The sequence below is a fragment of the Chiloscyllium punctatum genome, chromosome 31 (assembly GCF_047496795.1).
Source record: "Chiloscyllium punctatum isolate Juve2018m chromosome 31, sChiPun1.3, whole genome shotgun sequence".
NCBI lineage: Eukaryota > Metazoa > Chordata > Chondrichthyes > Orectolobiformes > Hemiscylliidae > Chiloscyllium > Chiloscyllium punctatum.
In genome coordinates, this window is record NC_092769.1 from 43,485,274 (window position 1) to 43,505,015 (window position 19,742).

Below are 19,742 nucleotides of genomic sequence, written 5' to 3' on the forward strand. Positions count from 1 at the left end.
GGTCGCTCTGCGAGAGTTATGTCCCTAGCCAGTTGCACAATGTGTTTTTCAAAGAAACGCTGAAAAAAAATAATCTCTGAACTCCTCTTCCAATATCACTGTTGACTGTGTGATTGTCCCAGATTATACAAATATTGAAGTTTTCCAAAATTATCACAATGTGTTTGTCAAAAAATTCCAATGAGTTCCTGTGTAATGCAGTGATGAGCAATGGAATGCTGTTCAGTGACTAAAACTGTTCTGCTGCTTGTGTCCTTGGCAAGTAGTAGCCAGAATTTATATTCAGACTGACTCTACTTCATGATCTGAGGCCAAATGCTTTCTCTGTAATGCCTTTGTTCCCCAATATTGTTAGCGTCGTCCATTTTGCCTGAGTTTCTGCAAAATATTTATGTCCAACTCTTGTTCATCCTGTAACCATATCTCTCTGGTGTCTAAATTTCTTCTATCTCTGTGTCAGAAATCCATCTGCCTTATTGTTGAGACTTCGTCCATTCAAAAAAAACATAACTTACTCTTTCCCAGAATTTCCTGTCACAATCCGATTCACTGATGCACAGTTTTGGTGAATCGCTGTCCCATTCTGTTCCTTCCTGCTTGTCTATGGCCACATCCCCGTGCTGTTCCGATGCTCCACCTTTTCTCTTTGGATTTGGAAAGCTCCTTTGACCTGAACCCTGTCCCTGCATCCTCTCTGTCAGTTTAAAGCCCTGTCCTTAAACCTACTGACATGATTAGCCAGGATACTGGTCCCAGCGCAGTTCCAGTGGGACCATCCTAATGAATTTGTTTTTTTATAAATCAGGTAGGGGATGTGGGTGTCTCTGGCTGACCAGCCTTTATTGCCCAGCCCTAGCTGCCCATAAGCTGAGTAACGTGCTTGGCCATTTCAGAGGGTAATTGAGAGGTAAACACTTTGCTGTGGGTATGTCGTGCAGACCACATGAGGATGATCAGATCTCGTTGTCGAAACGACAAGTGGGCGGCACGGTGGCTCAGTGATTAGCACTCCTGCCTCACAGCACCAGAGTCCCAGGTTCGATTCCAGCCGCGGGCGACTGTGTGGAGTTTGCACATTCTCCACGTGTCTGCGTGAGTTGCCTCCAGATGCTCCGGTTTCCTCCCAAAGTCCAAAGACACGTAGGTCAGGTGAATTGGCCATGCTAAATTGCTCATAATGTTAGGTGTATTAGGTCAAGGGCGATGGGTCTGAGTGGGTTACTCTTCGGAGTGTTGACGTGGACTGGTTGGGCCGAAAGGCCTGTTTCCAAACTCTATGGAATCTAGTCTAAGGGATTGTGATATTTGTACACCAGCAATGGTTTCATATTTGTCTATGGATTGTTAATTGCTATTTTTAAAATTATTGATTTTAAATTCCACCATATCTTATGATGGGATTCAAGCCTGCCTCCCCTGAACATTAGCTGAGGTTTTGGATAAATGCCCTAACAATAATGTTACTAGGCCATCACTTCGCCTGCTCACTGGTTGCTCATCCCTGAGCACGGATACATGAAGCTAAACCCGTTCTTCCAACATGACTGTGTGATCCTGAAGTCTTCCAGCACTCCAGTGATATCACTCAGTCTCTCTCCATGTGTTATCCCTCACTGTGTGGATCTAATTGCTGCCTCTGTCAGCGTCTCTCACTCTTGCAGTTACTCCAGATCCTGAGCTAACAGAATTCTCCACTCCAGAGAGACACAACAGCACAGGCCAGGGATGGAGTTTGGGATTTTCCAGATGTCTGTGGGGTTCATTTCCATTCTCCTTGTGTAACCCTCACTGCATCAGTCTAATTTCCCATTATGTCTATCTCTCTGTCTCCTGTAGGTACTCAGGAAGCTGCTGACTTAATCGACTTCCCAACTGCTGTGTGTCTCATCCATCACCCCATTGAAGATGGTTGGTCAGCCAGAGAGACAAAGGGAAGGGAGATCTGGAGCCTCCAATAAATCCTGCAGTGAGGTAAGATAGTGCACAGAGCAGGGAGCAATGAGAGGGCTCCAAACATCGCTAACAAGACATGACATAGATACAGTGCTGGATGGGGAGCACAGTATAGACGCACCCCAGACTCAATCACCACATCTACTTTAACTTTTGTTGCACTGAGACAGCATCGGGAGTTCATAGTTATCAATCCAGTCCTGTGCTGTCTTAGTGAGCATCAGTACAACAGAGGGGAGAGTAGGCCTCCAACGAGAGTTGGGAATGCTGCCTGGGATCTTTCTGTTCTGTGTTCTCCCTCCAACACTGTACTAAGACTCACTACTCTGCAACACTGTATCTGTGGCATGGCTTGTGCACCAGTGTCTTCAGTCATTTTTAACTCCTACAATAGTCCCTGTCCCTGGAACTTCCTCCCTTCCTGATAGTCCCTCCACAGATTTGAAATGTACTGCATTCTAGACTACCATCCCCATTGCTGTAACTTGCTTCAGTGTCTACAACATGTCTTATTTTGGTACACTAATCCGCTTTAGCTGGATATAGAGTGATACAGCACGGAAACAGAACCTGTGGTCCAACTCCTCAATGCTGCCCATGTTACCTAAACTGAATGAGTCTCATTTGCCTGCATTTGGCCCTTATCTCTTCAAACCTTCTCCTCTCCATCTACATGCCCAAATTCTTTTCCGTGTTGTCATTGTTCTTGTTTCTCCCATGTGCCTGAGGCAGGCTGTTCCGTCTATGCACCATCCTCTGTGGATAATGTTCCCCCTCAGCTCCCTCTTTAAATCCTTGCTCTCTCAACTCCTGTTTATACCCTCTAGTTTTGGACTCACCTACCCTTGGTTATTCACCATTCTTAGGGTCACCCCGTGGCCTCCTCTGCCCAAGGGAAATATTTAGGACAATGTTACAAATATCTCCAACGTATGTAACAAAGTGCTGGCCAATGTCAGCAAATGTGCCAAATGTCGCTTTCCCCACCCTGTCCTCCTGTGATGCCACTTCCGAGGAACAATGTAACTTGCACCCCCTGGTCTCTCTCTCTCTCTCTCTGTTCAACAACCCTGCCCAGAACCCTTCCATTAACTGTATTAGTCCTCCCTGATTTGTCTTAACAAAATCCAACACCTGAATTAAACTCCATCTTTCATTCCTTGGCCCACTGGCCCAGTTGGTCAAGATCCCCTTTGATAACCATATTTACTGCCCACTACACGATTCATTTGATCATCAACAAACTTTCCCACAATCACTCCTATATTTTCAACCAAATCGTTTATGTCGATGATGCCCATCAGTGGACCCAGCCCTGATCCTTTCTTCAATAATGGAATCAAACCATATTCTTGCCATAGAGCCATACAGCATGGAAACTGACCCTTCAGTTGATACCCACCATCATCTAAAACTGAACTCTTCCCAGCTGCCTGTTGCTGGCCCATATCACTCCAACCCTTCCCTATTCACCTGTTTATCCAAATATCTTTTAAATGTTGTAATTGTACCCACATCAACCCTTTCTCAGGAGGTACATTCCACACTCAAACCACCCTCTGTGTAGCAAATTGCCCCATATCTTTTTTTTGAACATCTCTCTCCTCTAACCTTAAAAATGTGGCCCCTCCTCTTGAGACTCCCCCATTCTGAGGAAAAGGCAACTACCATTAAATTGATCTATATACCTCATTTATTTCATAAACCTTTATAGCATCATGTCTCAACCTCCAGGCTCCAGTGAAAAAAGACTCAGCCTATCCAGCCATTTTTCCGAACTCAAGCCTTCCATACCCAGCAATATCCTGGTAAATCTCTTCTGAACCCTCTGCAGCTTAATAATATCCTCCCTGTTAACTGGGCGAACAGAACTGGACAGAGTATTGCAGAACAGGCCTCACAAATATGTGCAATCTCAACATGACGTCCCAAATCCTCCACTCAATGGACTGAGCAATAGTCAGGCATGCCAAGCACTGTCTTATCCATCCTGTGATGCAAACTTCAAGAATTATGTACCTGAACCCAGAGGTCCCTCTGCACTAAAACACTTACCGAGGCCAGAACATTAATTGTATAAGCTCTACCCTTGTTTGTTTTACCAAATGCATTACCTCGTATTTATTCAGATTGAATTCCATCTCTAGTTTTTCAGCCCATTCACTCCCTCCATCAAGATCCCTTTGTAATCTCAGAAAACCTCCTTCACTGTCCATGATGCCACCCTCCAGCCTGCCAGCCCATCACACATGGCTGTCAGTAGTACACATACCTTTGCTCGGGGCTCCACAATTTCTTCCCCAGCATCCCACAGTGTCCTGTGATACACTTAATCAGGTTCTGGGACTTGCCATAGCCTTGTGTTTTAAAACCTCCAGCACCACCTCTTTTATAACATGCACTCTGTTCAGGTCATAGAGATATACAGCATAGAAACAGACCCTTCAGTCCCCAACTCGTCCAGGCTTACCAGAAGATCTAAATAAATCCATTCCCTTTTCCAGCATTTGGCCCAATTACGTCTACACCCTTACTATTCAGATGCCCATCCAGATACAATTACAACATTTAAAAGGTATCAGTGTCCATTACTTTCTCTCTCAGCTCATTCCATACACACATCACCATGTGTGTGAAGAAGCTGTCCCTTCAGTCCCTCTGTCAACCATTCACCTCTAACCTTCACCCTCTAGTTTTGGACTCCCCAACTTCTGGGAAAAGGCCTTGAATGCTTACCCTATCCATGCCCCTCATGTTCCTATCAGGACCTCTGTAAGGTCATCCCTCAGTCTCCGATTCTCCAGTGACAGTAACCCCAGCTTATTCAGCAACAACCCGGGCAATATCTTGTTAATCTTTTCTGAGCCCTTTCAAGTTTCACAACATCCTTCCTGTAGCAGAGAGACTGGAATTGCAGAGAACTCCAATTGTGGTCTAATGTATTACTCTTGTTCCCTGAGTTCCCCAGACTTTCTCCATAGTAATTTCTGGAGTGAAAAAATTGTTTAGGATCTTAGCAAATATCCTGCAGTTCCACACATCGATGGCCTCATTGATCTTTAATGGACACTATTTTGTCCTGAGTTACTTATGCACTCTTAATATACTGATACAATCACTTTTGGATTCCCCTTTCCTTCTCTGCTGAGGCTATTTCATTTAGCCTTTCTCCATTCCTGTTTTCTCCTCAAAGTGTATTCCAACAGTCCCTGTGTATCCTCAGGGATTCCCTTGATCCAGTTGGCTGTACATGACTTGTGCCCACTTTTCCTTGGCCAGACCCTTAATAGACAGCCAGTGTTTCCGAATGCTGTCAGCATTGACCTACACACAAACAGGAAAATGTTGGCGCTGATCGATCAGTTTATCTCTCTTTTAAAATATTCTCACTTGCCAAACTTCCCTTTCCCTGTAAATAATTCCCTTCCCCAATCACATTTTGAAAGTTCCTGGCTCATACGATCAAGATTGGTCAGGCTCCATTTTATAACTTGCACTTGTAGACCAGGCCTGTCCTTTTCCAAAGCTGTTTTCAAACCACTAGAACTGTGGTCCCTTTGGCAAAACGCTTTCCCACTCACATCTCAGTCCCTTTCCCGACCTTGTTTCCCAAGGGGAGGTCAGGTTTCTCTTTTCAGGCCATTTACATATTGATTGGGAGTTTTCTGGAACACCATTACCAAATTCCTCCCTTGCAAACGCTGAACACTGGCAGTCCCAGTCTAGGTTTGGAAAGTTCAAAAACCCTACCATAACAGCCCTATTATTATGGTTGATATTTAAGATGTCCCGACATATTTGTTCCTCAGTCTGCCACGGATTATTCGGGGTCAGCAGTCTGATCGTCTTCAAGTGATGACCCATTCTTATTCCTCTGTTCCACTAACATAGCTTCACTGGGCGATCCTACAGGAATATCCTCTCTAAGTACTGCTGGGATGATTCATGCAATCAAAACCCACCACCACACGTCCTCTCTTGCCTCCCCTTCCTGTCGCATCTCTACCTTGAAACAATGAACTGTCAGTCCTGTCCCTCCCTCAGCTGTGTTTCTGTAATAACTATAATATCCCAGTCCCCTGTTCCAATCCATGCCCTGAGTTCATCTTCCTTAGCTGTCTGGCCCCTTGCATTGAAATAAATGTAGTTTAATAATCAGTTTTCCCCCATTCCCTGCTATGTTCTTGCCTGCTTTGTCTGCTGAAATTCCTGTCTTTAACTTGTGTACCTGCCTCAATCTTCTTTCTGGCCTTACGTTTATTTAAGGTCCAACATCCTGCCAGACTGGGTTATATCCTCTCAAGCAGCTCTAGCAATTCACCCCACCAGGATATGAGTCCATCTCCCGCTCCCAGTTGAGGTGCCTTTCCCACCCTGTCTCCCTGTGCTGACACCTTCGGGGATCTATGGACTTGTCCATCAAGGTCCCTGTATTCCTCAGTACTCCGCAAGGACCTACCATTTATTATGTCTGTCCTTCGCTTATCGTACCTCCCACAGAGTATTACCTCACTTCAATCAGAACTAAACTCTCCTTAGATTATCATCCGATCGACATCAGACTGCAGAGGGAGACCATCCTCCTCACTGTGAACAACACCCTCACCTTTCAGGTTATCTGCAAACCGACTAATGATACATTCTGCTTTCACATCCGAGTTATTAATGTTCAATGGTTGCTGCACAGATCCCTGTGGTACACCCGCTGGTGAAAATACTCTATCCACCAATTTTGCATCCAATTTGCCAACTTGCCTTGGAACCCAGTCCTTTTGGACCAGCCTTCCATGTTGGATCTTGTTTAAGGACTTATTTAAGTCCGTGTAAACCACATCATCTGCGCAGCCCTCATCAATATACTAAAGCACCGTTTCAAAAAAACTGAACTGAATTCCTCAGACAGTATCTCCCTCTGCCTAATCCGTGATGACAAAACCGAGTTGATCCTTAGCTTTGCGAGGGTTGATTCATCCTCACAATTGTTCCTAATAATTTCCCTCCCCACTGCTGTCGAACTATCTGCTCTGTAATTACCTGACCTATCCCTGCTGCCCTTCTTGAACAATGGAACCACATTAGCGATCCTCCAGTCATTCAGCATTTCACCTGTGGCCAGCAAAGTATTATATATATCCACCAGGGCCCCAACAATCTCTGGGTAATTTGCATGGGGTCAAAGAATGCTGGTCCAGGCAGTGACACCCACATCCCATGAATGAATAAATAAAAATACATATGTCCCTCCCCACCTCTGTAAACCCCTCCAGCTGCAGCAATCCGTACTGGCTTTGTAACACCGTTCAGGCCCTGACCACTCTCAGTAACACTCTTACCACCTCCAGCACCTTCACCTCTCCCTGTTCCTTTTGTGACATTAAACCCTTACACTGATTCCCCTTCCCACTGCCCAACTCCTGCTAGCAGACCCTTTGCAATCCCTTTAACACTTACTCCTAAAACAATCTCTCATTCAGGATTTTAAGTCCTTTTTGGTGATCGTCTAAGCCTCATAATCTATTATGATACATTTTGTCCTGCGTGAGGGGCCGGTGGGAATTTCTTGCTGAGGTTTTGTCTGTTTCAGTGGAATGTTCTTTTGTTGAATGATTTACACTGTCCTTTCAAATGTTTTCCACTGTTCTTATACAGGCACATATTTCAGTTTGTTTCGCCTCTTTACCTTGGTCAGTTCTCATCTCAAACCCATGTCATTGGCTGATTTTGTTTCTAGTTGTAGCATGTCCTTTCTGTGATTCACTTTAAAACTTTATATTTCTTTAAACTGCACTTTATCACAATTTCCCAGAGGATCTCTCCAGGTGACATTACTCATTCACTCAGTGTGATCACACAACGATCGCTCTGAGATAGTTATGTCCCTCGCCAGTTGCACAATTTGTAATTCAAAGAAACACTGAAAAAAAATTCTCGGAACTACTCTTCCAATATCAGTGTGACTGTCCCAGATTATGGGAATATTGAAGTTTCCCAAAATTATCACAGTGTTTGTGAAAAAATTCCAATGAGTTCCTGTTTAATGCAGTGATGAGCAATGGAAAGCTGTTCAGTGACTAAAACTGTTCTGCTCCTTGTGTCCTTGGCAAGTAGTAGCCAGAATTTACATTCAGACTGACTCTACTTCATGATCTGAGATCAAATTATTTCTCTGTACTGCCTTTCTTATCCATTATTGTTAGCGTTACCCATTTTGCCTGAGTTTCCACAAGGTTGTGATCCTTTGAATATTTATGTCCACCTTTTGTTCGCCCTGTAACCACGTCTCTCTGGTGTCTAAATTTCTTTTATCTCTGTGTCACAAATCAATATACCTTACTGAAGAGAGTTAAAAATCACACAACACCAGGTTATAGTCCAACAGGTTTAATTGGAAGCACACTAGCTTTCGGAGCGACGCTCCTTCATCAGGTGATAGTGGGGAGCTCAATCGTAACACAGAATTTATAACAAAAATTTACAGTGTGATGTAACTGAAATTATACATTGAAAAATTGATTGTCTGTTAAGCCTTTCGTCTATTAGAATACAGTGATAAAGTGATAGTTTCACTTCTTTCATGTGTAAATCACAAAACATTTTTTTTAAAGTTGCATTCTCAGTTTAGCTGTTAACAATGGTGATAGCTAGACAATATGCTGAAGGTGTTAGCCCCCTGTGTTCTCTGTCTGTGCCCAGATGTTTAGATTGATTCAAATCTAAAAAGTGAGATAACAGCATTTTTCATAAATTCATGCAGTTTTTGAGCTCAGAATTCTACATGAATGCATGCAGTTTTGAGCAAAGTACAATGTAACTCTGCAAATACAAATTCACCCCACAAAATATGTGTGTCTGTGGGTCTTTGTCTGTGTGTGTCTGTCTGGGGTGGGGGTTGTGAGTGTGAGAAAGCGTGTGTGTAGTGAGTGCAGAGTGTGTTAAGTCTGTGAGGGGGTGTGTGTCGGAGTGTGTGTGTGGCTATAAGGGTGTGTGTGGGTGTCTGTGTGTGCCTGTGTCCGTGTGTATGTGAGAGTGTGTGTGTGTGTGTAGGAATATCTGTGTGTGTGTGTGTGTAGTGCAATGGTGTTCACCTGTAATGTGACATGAACCCAAGGTCCCGGTTGAGGCCCTCCCTATGGGGACCGGACTTAGCTATCAGCCTCTGCTCGGCCACTTTTTTCTCTGCTGCCTGTCCCGAAGTCCACCTTGGAGGATGATCACCTGAAGGCCTGAGGCTGAATATCCTGGACCACTGAAGTGTTCCCCAACTGGGAGGGAACCCTCCTGTCTGTTGATTGTTGTGCGGTGCCCATTTATCCATTGTCATAGCCTTTGCTCGGTTTCCCCAATGTACCATGCTTCCGGGCATCCTTGCCTGCAATGTATAAGATAGACAACGTTGGCTGAGTTACATGAGTACCTGCCGTGTACAAGGTGGGAGGTGTCCCCACGTGTAATGGTGGTATCTATATCCACAATCTGACACGTCTTGCAGCGTCCACCGTGACAGGGTTGTATGGAGTTCTCCTGAGGGCCATCCGCTTTATCCTCGATTACAACGTCTTCACTGTCCACTATACCACCCTCCAGCCTTTCCAGCACATCACACATGGCTATCAATGGTACAAATATCTTTGCTCGGGGCTCCACAATGTTATGTGATACACTTAATCAGCTCCTGGGGCTTTCCATAGCTTTGTGTTTTAAAACCTTCTATAACATGCACTCTTTTCAAGTCAAAGAGATGTGCAGCATGGAAATAGACCCTTCAGTCCAACTCGTCGATGCTGACCAAAAGATGTAAATAAATCCATCCCATTTGCCAGCATTTGGCCCATGTACTTTTAAACCCTTATTATTCATATACCCATCCAAATATCTCTTAAATGTTGTCAAAGTATCAGTATCTGCTACTTTCTCTCTCAGCTCATTCCATACACACACCACCATGTGCATAAAAAAGCTGTCCCTGCAGTGCCATTTAAACCTTTCCCCTTTAACCTTAAACCTATGCCCTCTCGTTTTGGACTCTCCAACCCCTGGGAAAAGACCTTGAATGCTTACCCAATCCATACCCCTCATGTTTATATAAACCTCTTTCAGGTCACCCCTCAGTCTCTGATGCTCCAGAGAATATAACCCCAACTTATTCAGCAACAACCCTGGCAACATCTTGTCAATCTTTTCTGAACACTTTCACATTTCACAGCATCATTCCTATAGCGGGGATACTGGAATTGCAGAGAACTCCAAATGTGGTCTAACGTTTTGCTCTTGTTCCATGAGTTCCCCAGTCTTTGTCCACAGTAAGGTCTGGAGTAAAAAATGTGTTTAAGGTCTTAGACATATCCTGCTTTTCCACACATCAGTGGTCGCATTGATCTTTAAGGGATAGCATTTTGTCTCGAGTTACTCTTTTACTCAATATATTTATACAATCACTTTTGGATTCTCCTTATCATTCTCTGCATGTACAATTTCTGCAATTCTGATTTCTACCCAAAGTGTATTCCTACAGCCCCTGTGATCCTCAGGGATTCCCTTGATCCAGCTGGCTATCCCTGACATGTGCCCCCTTTTCCTTGACCAGACCCTCAACAGACAGCCAGTGTTTCCGAATGTTGTCAGCATTGACATGCACACAAACAGGAACATGCTGGTGGTGATTGCTCAATTTATCTCACTTTTAAATATTCTCACTTGCCAGACTTCCCTTTCCCTGCAAGTAGTCTCCCCAATCACCTTTTGAAAGTTCCTGGCTAATATTATCAAGATTAGTCTGGCCCCATTTTATAACTTGAACCTTTGGACCAGCCCTGTCCTTTTCCATCGCTATTTTCAAACTAATAGACTTGAGTCACTTTGGCAAAATGCTTTCCCACTCACACCTCAGTCCCTTTCCCTACCTTGTTTCCCAAGGGGAGGTCAGGTTTTGCCCCTTTCTCTTTTCAGGCCATTTACGTATTGGTTGGGAGTTTTCTGGAACACAATTAGCAAATTCCTCCCTTGCAAACACTGAACACTGACAGTCCCAGTCTAGGATTAGAAAGTTTAAAAACCCCAAAGATAACAGCCCTATTATTATGATTGATATTTGAGATCTCCTGATATGTTTGTTCCTCAGTCTGCCACTGATTATTCGGGGTCAGTAAGACAATCGTGTCAGAGTGATGACCCATTCTTATTTCTCAGTTCCACTAACATTGTGTCACTGGGCGATCCCACAGGAATATCCTCTCTAAGTACGGCTGTGATGATTCATGCAATCAAAACCCACCACCACACGTCCTCTCTTGCCTCCCCTTCGATGCTTCCTGTAGCATCTCCACCTTGAAACAATGAACTGCCAGCCCTGTCCCTCCCTCAGCTGTGTTTCTGTAATAACTATAATATCCCAGTCCCATGTTCTAATCCATGCCCTGAGTTCATCTTCCTTAGCTGTCAGGCCCCTTGCATTGAAATAAATGCAGTTTAATCATCAGTTCCCCCTCCCCCATTTCCTGTTATGCTCTTGCCTGCCTTGTCTGCTGAAATTGCTGTCTTTAACTTGTGCACCAACCTCAATCTTCTTTCTGGCCTTATGACTGTTTAAGGTGCAACACCCTGCCAGATTAGATTTTCTCCTCTCAAGCAGCTCTAACAATTCGCCCCATCGGGAGGTGGGTCCCCCTCCTGCTCCCAGTTCAGGTGCCTTCCCCTCCCTGTCTACCTGTGCTGCCACCTTCAGACGTCCAGGGACTTGCCCACCAAGGTCCTGGTGTTACTCAGTTCTCCAGGAGGACCTACCCTTCATGATGTATATCCTTCGCTTAGGAGACTTCCCACAGTGCATTATCTCACAGTGATCAGAAGCAAACTCCATCTGCCATTACTCAGAGTTTGTACAATTCTGAGTATGACTAACTTCATCCAGTCTCCCCAACTGCCCCTACCTCTAATTGTCGAGAGAATGCACAACCCTCCCTATTGCGTTAACCTCCTCCAGTCCCTCTCATGGACACCATCTATGTAAGCTTCTCCTGTTCCTGACTATATTTTCCTCCTGTTCCAATAAACCCTTGTGAACTTTGTGACCTAGTCTAATCTCTGCAGTGCTCTGTATAATCAGCCTCACTGTACCTGGAACCTGGCTTCAATTCCAGCCTTGGCCAACTCTCTGTGTGAAATTTGCATGTTCTCCCCCCGACTGTGTGGGTTTCTTCTGGGTGCTCTGGTTTCCTGCCATAGTCCAACATTTGCAAGATACGTGATTGGCCATCATAAATTGACTGTAGTATTCAGGCAAGTGTGGTTTAGGTGAGTTCATCATGAGGAATGCAGGGTTTATTGGACAGGGAGAGGGATGGGTCTGGTTAGGATGCTCTTTAGAGGGTTGGTGTGGACTTATTGGCCTGTGGAGATTCTATTCAGGTTATTGTCCAGTGCTGTCAACCATCCCTGCATCTTGAACCTTGCCTCATCCCCAATACTCTCCTTATATGTGTAATCTTCAACAGTTTCGAAAACACTCCTCGGCGATGTAAGCTTCTCCAGTCCTTACCACGATCGATATGACTGTCACCTCTTCCTGCTTTTAGAACAATCCCTATAACTATTGCCATTCGTTACAGCACTCCCAATCACTGTTCCATCCTGAAACCACCAAAAACATTTATATCTCTGCAAACTCATCTGGACTGTCGATACTTCCTTTTGACAATCCCGTTCTGAGAATTTCTCTATATCAAAAAAGTCATTAAGTGTAGGTAACCCTTGTTATTGTAATCTCCCTCCAGCGTTACAGCACTGAGAAGCTCTTTTCAAACCGACAGCCATTTCTGTGTTTGTAATCTCCTCCACTCCCCATAATACATTCTCTCTGAGCTCCTCTGTCGTCCATTAAACACTCCCGAAAACTGTCTGTATCAGTGTAACCTTCTCCAAAAACACAACCTTCCGTATCTGTGTAAATCCCTACACCAGTCCCTGTCCCTCTCAGCTCCGTCTAACAATACAACCCTCCATGTCTGTGTATTCACCTTCAGTCCCTACACACCTCCCTCTCTGTGTAACCTTCTCCATGCATTTTTGCTACAGTCTCTTCATCTGTCCCTGTCAGTGTAATATCTTCCAGTCCCGAAAACTCCCCTCTCTAACTTTCTCAGACCACACAGCCCTCACTATCTGTGACCTACTCTTGTCGGAGAACCCTCCCTCTGTGAACTGCTCCAACTCTTCAACTCTCCAAAAGCTCCTGCAGCTCTTCCAGCCCTCCCTATCGACCAAACCTCTTCCAGTCCCAAAAACACCATCAGTCTGTGGAGACCCTAATACCATCCCTCTCTGTGTTATCTTCTCAGGTCCTTGCAACACTCCCAATCTGTAGATCCCACTCCAATGCCTGTGCCTCTCCCGATCCTGTTCCTACAAGACTCATTAACAATGTAACATCCTCCCGTCACTATCACCCACCCTTTCAGTGTAAGCTCCTCCTGTACCTCCATCCATTTACCCATCTCCATCACCTTCTCCAGCTCTTACCCCCATCTGTGTAAACATCACTCTCCACTCGAACCCTCCCGACCGCAGGAACTTCCTTCTGTTTGTGGTATGCTCCCTTATCTGTGAAACTGTCTCCAACCAAACTTGCTACCCAATCTCTCAAAAAAGAATCCAGATTCCACAGCCTCCATGTCTAAATAACCTCCAGAACCTAAGCCTTCCTATATCTATAAACATCTTCAGTCACGATGACCCTCCATATCTCTGTTTGTTCTGCCAGATGATACAAATCTCTTTATCTCTGTAATCTGCTCAGCTCCCTAAAACAGTCCCTGTCTGTAATCCAGCCCTGTCCTACAAACATCCTTATCCCTGTAAACTTCTCTTTGCCTTCCAACATTCCCATCTCCATGAACCCGTCAGCCCTACAGCTCTCCACATTTCTGTAACCTCCTGTGGCTGTGTGGTCCTCCTTCCCTGTGAAAACACCTCCAGTCCCCGCATTCCTCCCAATCTGGGTCCTCTGCTCCAGATCAGACCATTGCTGTATCTGTAAATACCTCCAATCCTGACAACTCTTCCCATTTGTGTAACTTCGTTCAGACCCCATACTCTCCAGCTTCCTGAATCCTCTTTCTGCCATTGCAACCAAAACCATGTTTATGAAACAGCCACCAGTGCTTAAACCTCCCCGACTCAGTAACCTTTTGCAGTCCTAACAAAGCAACTAAACTGTGAAACCTCTCATTTCCCTACAATCCTCCCTCCCTCCCTCCTCAAATGCCTTCATCACCATGAAACCTCACAATTACTGAAGCCTCCTTTTGGAACTGCAACCCTCCTAATGTCTGCAAAATCCTCCTCTCCTGATAGGCCTCTCTATCTTGGAAACCCCCACCACCTTCCAGTGCCCTTCTGGGGAACATGGCAGAGGAGAGAAGATTTGTCATGTCTGGACCATATTACGGAGGTAGAATTCTGGGAATTACAGATTTGGTCGAATGTCTGTGGTGTGCAGATTATTGGCGAGGACTCTAAAGACAGATTTATGACTACTTGGAAAACCATAGTTAAATTAAAGACAGTCAGCATGGGTTTGTGAGGGGTCAGGTCATGCCTCACAAACCTTATTGAATTTTTCGAGGATATGACAGAATACGTTGATGGCTCATTCAGAAAAGAAGGATGATTGGGATACAGGGAAATCTGTCTGTCTGGATACAGGATTGGATGGCCGAGAGAAGACAGAGTATGGCAGCAGATGGACAGTATTGAGCCTGGAGCTCAGTGACCAGTGGGGTTCTGTAACAATCGGCTCTGGGACTCTGCTCTTTGTGATTTTTGTAAATGACTTGGATGTGGATGTTGGAGAGTGGGTTAGTAAGTTTGTCAATAACATGAAGGTTGGTGGAGTGGTGGGCAATGTGGAGGGCTGTTGGAGGTTGCAATGGGACATTGACAGGACGCAGAGCTGGGCTGGAAGTGGCAGATGGAGTTCAATCTGGAAAAGTGTGAAGTGATTCATTCTGGTAGGTCGAACCTGAATATAGAATACAGCGTTAAAAGGCAAAATACTTGGCATTGTGGAGGAACAGAGAGATCATGGCGTCCATGTCTATAGATCCCTCAAAGCTGCCATGTATGTTGATAGGGTTGTTAAAAAGTCATATGTTGTGTTGGCTTTCCTTAGCAAGGGGATTGATTTCAAGAGCCGTGAGGTTTTACTGCATCTTTATAGCGACCTGGTGAGACCACACTTGGAATATTGTGTTCAGTTCTCATCCCATCTTTACAGGAAGGATGTGCAAGTTTTAGAGAGCGTACACAGGAGATGTACCAGGATGCTGCCTGGAATGGAGGACATTTCTTATGGAGAAAGTTTGAGGGAGCTAAGGCTTTTCTCATTGGAGTGAAGAAGGGGGTGGGGTGACTTGGTAGAGGTGAACAAGGTGATGAGAGAAACAGAGAGAGTGAATAGTCAGAGACTTTTTCTCCTATGGCATAAATGGCTATTACAAAGCGGCATAATTTTAAGGTGATTGGAAGATGGATGAGAGGATAGAGATGGTAGGTGGTCGGATGGACTGTCGGATGGTCGGTGGTAGTAAAATTAGAGACATCTGAGACATTTAATAGAATCATGGACAGACACATGGATATTAGTAAAATGAAGGGTCTGAAGGTTAGTTTGATCTTACAGTCGGATAAAAGGTTGGCACAGCATCATGGCCAAAGGGTCTTGGGCTGAACTGTTCTGTGTTGTGTGTTCTGTCTGGTAAACTGGGTAATAAGCTCAGATCAGTGTAAAAAAGGATATGGCATTCAGGAGGAGCTGGTGAACTGGATACAAAATTGGTCTTGATGGTCGGAGACAGAGGGTGATGGGAGACGTTGTTTTTCTGACTGGAGGCATGTGACCAGCGGTGAAGTGGGTTCCCTTGTTATTTGTCATTTGGATAAATGGTTTGGATGGGAATATTGGTTTCCTGGGAAGTAATTGTTTTGGGTGACACTGAAGTTGTTTGTAAAGTGGACTGTGAAGAAGGTTATCTATGCTTCAGCCCACTATCCCAGTACTGCTGGGATAGTGGGCTGAAGAATAGCAGATGGAGTTTAATTAGATAAATGTGAAGTGTTCAATTTTAGTGAAACAAACCAGGGTGCGAACTTGTACAGTTAATGTTCGGGCCCTGGGTAGTGTTGTCAGTCAGTGACCCAGGGGTGCAGGTACACAGTTCTTTGAATGTGGTGTCACAGGTAGACAGGCTGGTGAAGCAGGCGTTTGGGATGGTTACCTTCATTGGGGAGAGCATTAAGAGTAAGAGATGGGATGTCATGTTGTATCTGTAAAAGACATTGGTGGGGCCACCATTAAAACATTCTTGATCAGTAGGAAGAACTCCTCTCGTTCACTTACTTCCTTTAAATATTCTAACCTGGTCTGGCCAACATTTGACTCCAGACCCACAGCAATATGGCTGACTCTGAGCTACCCTCTGGGTAATTATCAGTTGGGTCAAAGAATGTTAGTCCAATCAGTGACACCCACATCCCATGAATGAATAAATACAAATACATATGTCCCTCCCTACCTCTGCAAACCCCTCCAGCTGCAGCAATCCGTACTGGCTTTGTAACATCGTTCAGACCCTGACCACTCCCTGTAACACTCTCACCACCTCCAGCACCTTCACCTCTCCCTGTTCCTATTGTGTCAATAAACCCTGATCATGGGTCCTCTTCCCACTGCCCTCCTCCTGCTGGCATACCCTTTGGAATCTATTTAACATTTACTCCTAAAACACACTCTCACTTCAGGATTTTAAGTACTTTTTGGGGATCTTCTCAGCCTCATAATCAGTATGATCCTTTTTGTCCTGAGTGAGGGACCGGTGGGGATTTCTTGCTGAGGTTTATAACATTTCAATGGAATGTCCTTCTGTTGAGTGTTTTACACTGTTCCTTCAAATGTTTTCTGCTGTCCATTTACAGATACATGTCTCAGTCTGTTTAGCCTGTTTACCTTGGTCAGTTCTCCTCTCACACACATGTAATTGGCTATTTTTGTTTCCAGTTGTAGCTTGTCCTCTGTGAATCACTTTAAAACTTTGTATTTCTTTAAACTGCACTTCATCACAATTTCCCGAAGGATCTCTGCAGGTGACATGACTCATTCACGAAGTTTCATTACACGGTCGCTCTGCGATAGTTATGTCCCTAGCCAGTTGCACAATGTGTTTTTCAAAGAAACACTGAAAAAAAATTAACCGAAGTCCTCTTCCAATATCAATGTTGACCGTGTGTTGTCCCAGATTATACGAATATTGAAGTTTTCCAAAATTATCACAATGCCTTTGTTAAGTAATTCCAATGAGTCCCTTTGTCATGCAATGATGAGCAATGGAATACTGTTCAGTGGCTAAAACTGTTCTGCTGCTTGTGTCCTTGGCAAGTAGTAATTACATTCAGACTGACTCTACTTCATGATCTGCAGCCAAATGCTTTCTCTGTAATGCCTTTGTTATCCATTAATTTTAGTGTACCCATTTTTCCTGAGTTTCCACAAGATTGTGAACCATTGAATATTTTTGTTCACTCTGTATCCTTGTCTCCCTGCTGTCTAAATCTCTTTTTTCTCTGTGTCACAAATCCATCTACGTTATTACAGTGACGTTGTCCATTAAAAAAATAACTTACTCCTTCCCACAATCTTCTGTCACAAATCTTTTCGCTGATATACAATTTTAGTTAAACTCTGTCCCTTCCTGTTCCTTTCTGTTTGTCTTCAGCCACATCCCCATGCTGTTCCATTGCTTCGCCTTTCCTCTTTGGATTTGGAAAGCTCCTTTCACCGGAACCCTGTCCCAGCATCCTCTCTGTCAGTTTAAAGCCCTGTCCATAAACCTACCGATATGATCAGCCAGGACCCTGGTCCCAGCACAGTTCCAGTGGGACCATCCTAATGGATTATTTATTAAATCAGGTATGGGATGTGGGTGTCTCTGGCTGACCAGCCTTTCTTGCCCAATCCTAGCTGCCCTTGAATTCAGTAACTTGCTTGGCCTTTGAAGATGGTAATTGGGAGGCAAATCCTTTGCTGTGGCTATGTCGTGCAGACCACGTGAGGATAGGCAGATGTCCTTCTCTGAATGACATAGCAGCCTGGGATACCTGCAGCAGTGTTTGTGCAGTGTGTCCAGGAAGCTTTTCTAACTCAGTATGTAGATTGTCCAACCAGAGGGGAGGCCATATTGGATTTGGTACTTGGTAACGAACCGAGACAAGTGGTGGGCTTGTTAGTGTGTGAACATTTTGGTGATGGGACCACAATTCTGTGACTTTCGCCTTGGTTATGGAGAGAGATAGGTGTGTGCAACAGGGTAGGTTTTACAATTGGGGGAAGGGTAAATACGATGCTGTAAGACAGGATCTGAAGAGCATAAGATGTGAACATAGGCTGTCAGTGAAGGATGTCGTGGAAATGTGGAACTTTTTCAAGGAACAGATATGACGTGTCCTTGATATGTATGCACCTGTCTGGCAGTGAAGAGATGGTAGTGTGAGGGAACCTTAGTTGACGAGGGAGGTTGAATGTCTTGTAAAGAGGAAGAAGGAGGCTTACATAAGGTTGAGGAAACTAGGTTCAGACAGAGCGTTGGGGGGATACAGGATAGCCAGAAGGGAGCTGAAGAAAGGGATTAGGAGAGCTGAGAGAGGGCATGAAAAATCTTTGGCGGGTAGGATCAAGGATAACCCCAAGGCATTTTATGCGTATGTGAGAAACATGAGAATGACGAGAACGAGGGTAGGTCCGATCAAGGACCGTAGTGGGAGACTGTGTATTGAGTCGGAAGAGATAGGAGTGGTCTTGAATGAGTACTTTTCTTCAGTATTTACAAACGAGAGGGATCATATTGTTGAAGAGGAGAGTGTGAAACGGACTGGTAAGCTAGAAGAGATACTTGTTAGGAAGGCAGATGTGTTGGGCATTTTGAAAAACTTGAGGATAGACAAGTCCCCTGGGCCTGACGGGATATATCCTAGGATTATGTGGAAAGCAAGAGAGGAAATTGCAGAGCCGTTGGCAATGAACTTTTCATCTTCACTGTCAACGGGGGTGGTACCAGGGGACTGGAGAGTGGCGAATGTTGTGCCCCTGTTCAAAAAAGGGAATAGGGATAACCCCGGGAATTACAGGCCAGTTAGTCTTACTTCTGTGGTAGGCAAAGTAATGGAAAGGGTACTGAGGGATAGGATTTATGAGTATCTGGAAATACACTGCTTGATTAGGGAGAGGCAGCACGGATTTGTGAGGGGTAGGTGTTGCCTTACAAGTCTTATTAAATTCTTTGAGGAGGTGACCAAGCATGTGGATGAGGGTAGAGCAGTGGATGTAGTGAACATGGATTTGATAAGGTTCCCCATGGGAGGCTCATGTGGAAAGTCAGGAGACATGAGATAGAGGGACATTTGGCCAGTTGGATAGAAAACTGGCTAACCGGTCGAAGTCAGAGAGTGGTGGGAGATGGTAAATATTCAGCCTGGAGCCCAGTTACAAGTGGAGTTCCGCAGGGATCAGTTCTGGGTCCTCTGTTGTTTGTAATTTTTATTAATGACTTGGAAGAGGGAGTCAAAGGGTGGGTCAGTAAATTTGCAGATGATACGAAGATTGGTGGAGTTGTGGATAGTGAGGAGGGCTGTTGTCGGCTGCAAAGGGACTTCGATATGATGCAGAGCTGGGCTGAGGCGTGGCAGATGGAGTTCAACCCTGTCAAGTGTGAGATGGTCCATTTTGGAAGGACAAATAAGAATGC

At 44.7% G+C, this 19,742-nt stretch overlaps 1 long non-coding RNA gene across 1 annotated transcript in view; it reads left to right on the plus strand.

Moving 5' to 3' along the window:
- LOC140456949 (uncharacterized) overlaps positions 1-19,742 on the plus strand; it is a 51,634-nt gene that overhangs the window by 19,624 nt on the left and 12,268 nt on the right. The window contains exon 3 of the long non-coding RNA XR_011953277.1: positions 1,837-1,971. This is a non-coding gene — a long non-coding RNA (uncharacterized lncRNA). The remainder of the gene's footprint in view (positions 1-1,836; positions 1,972-19,742) is intronic.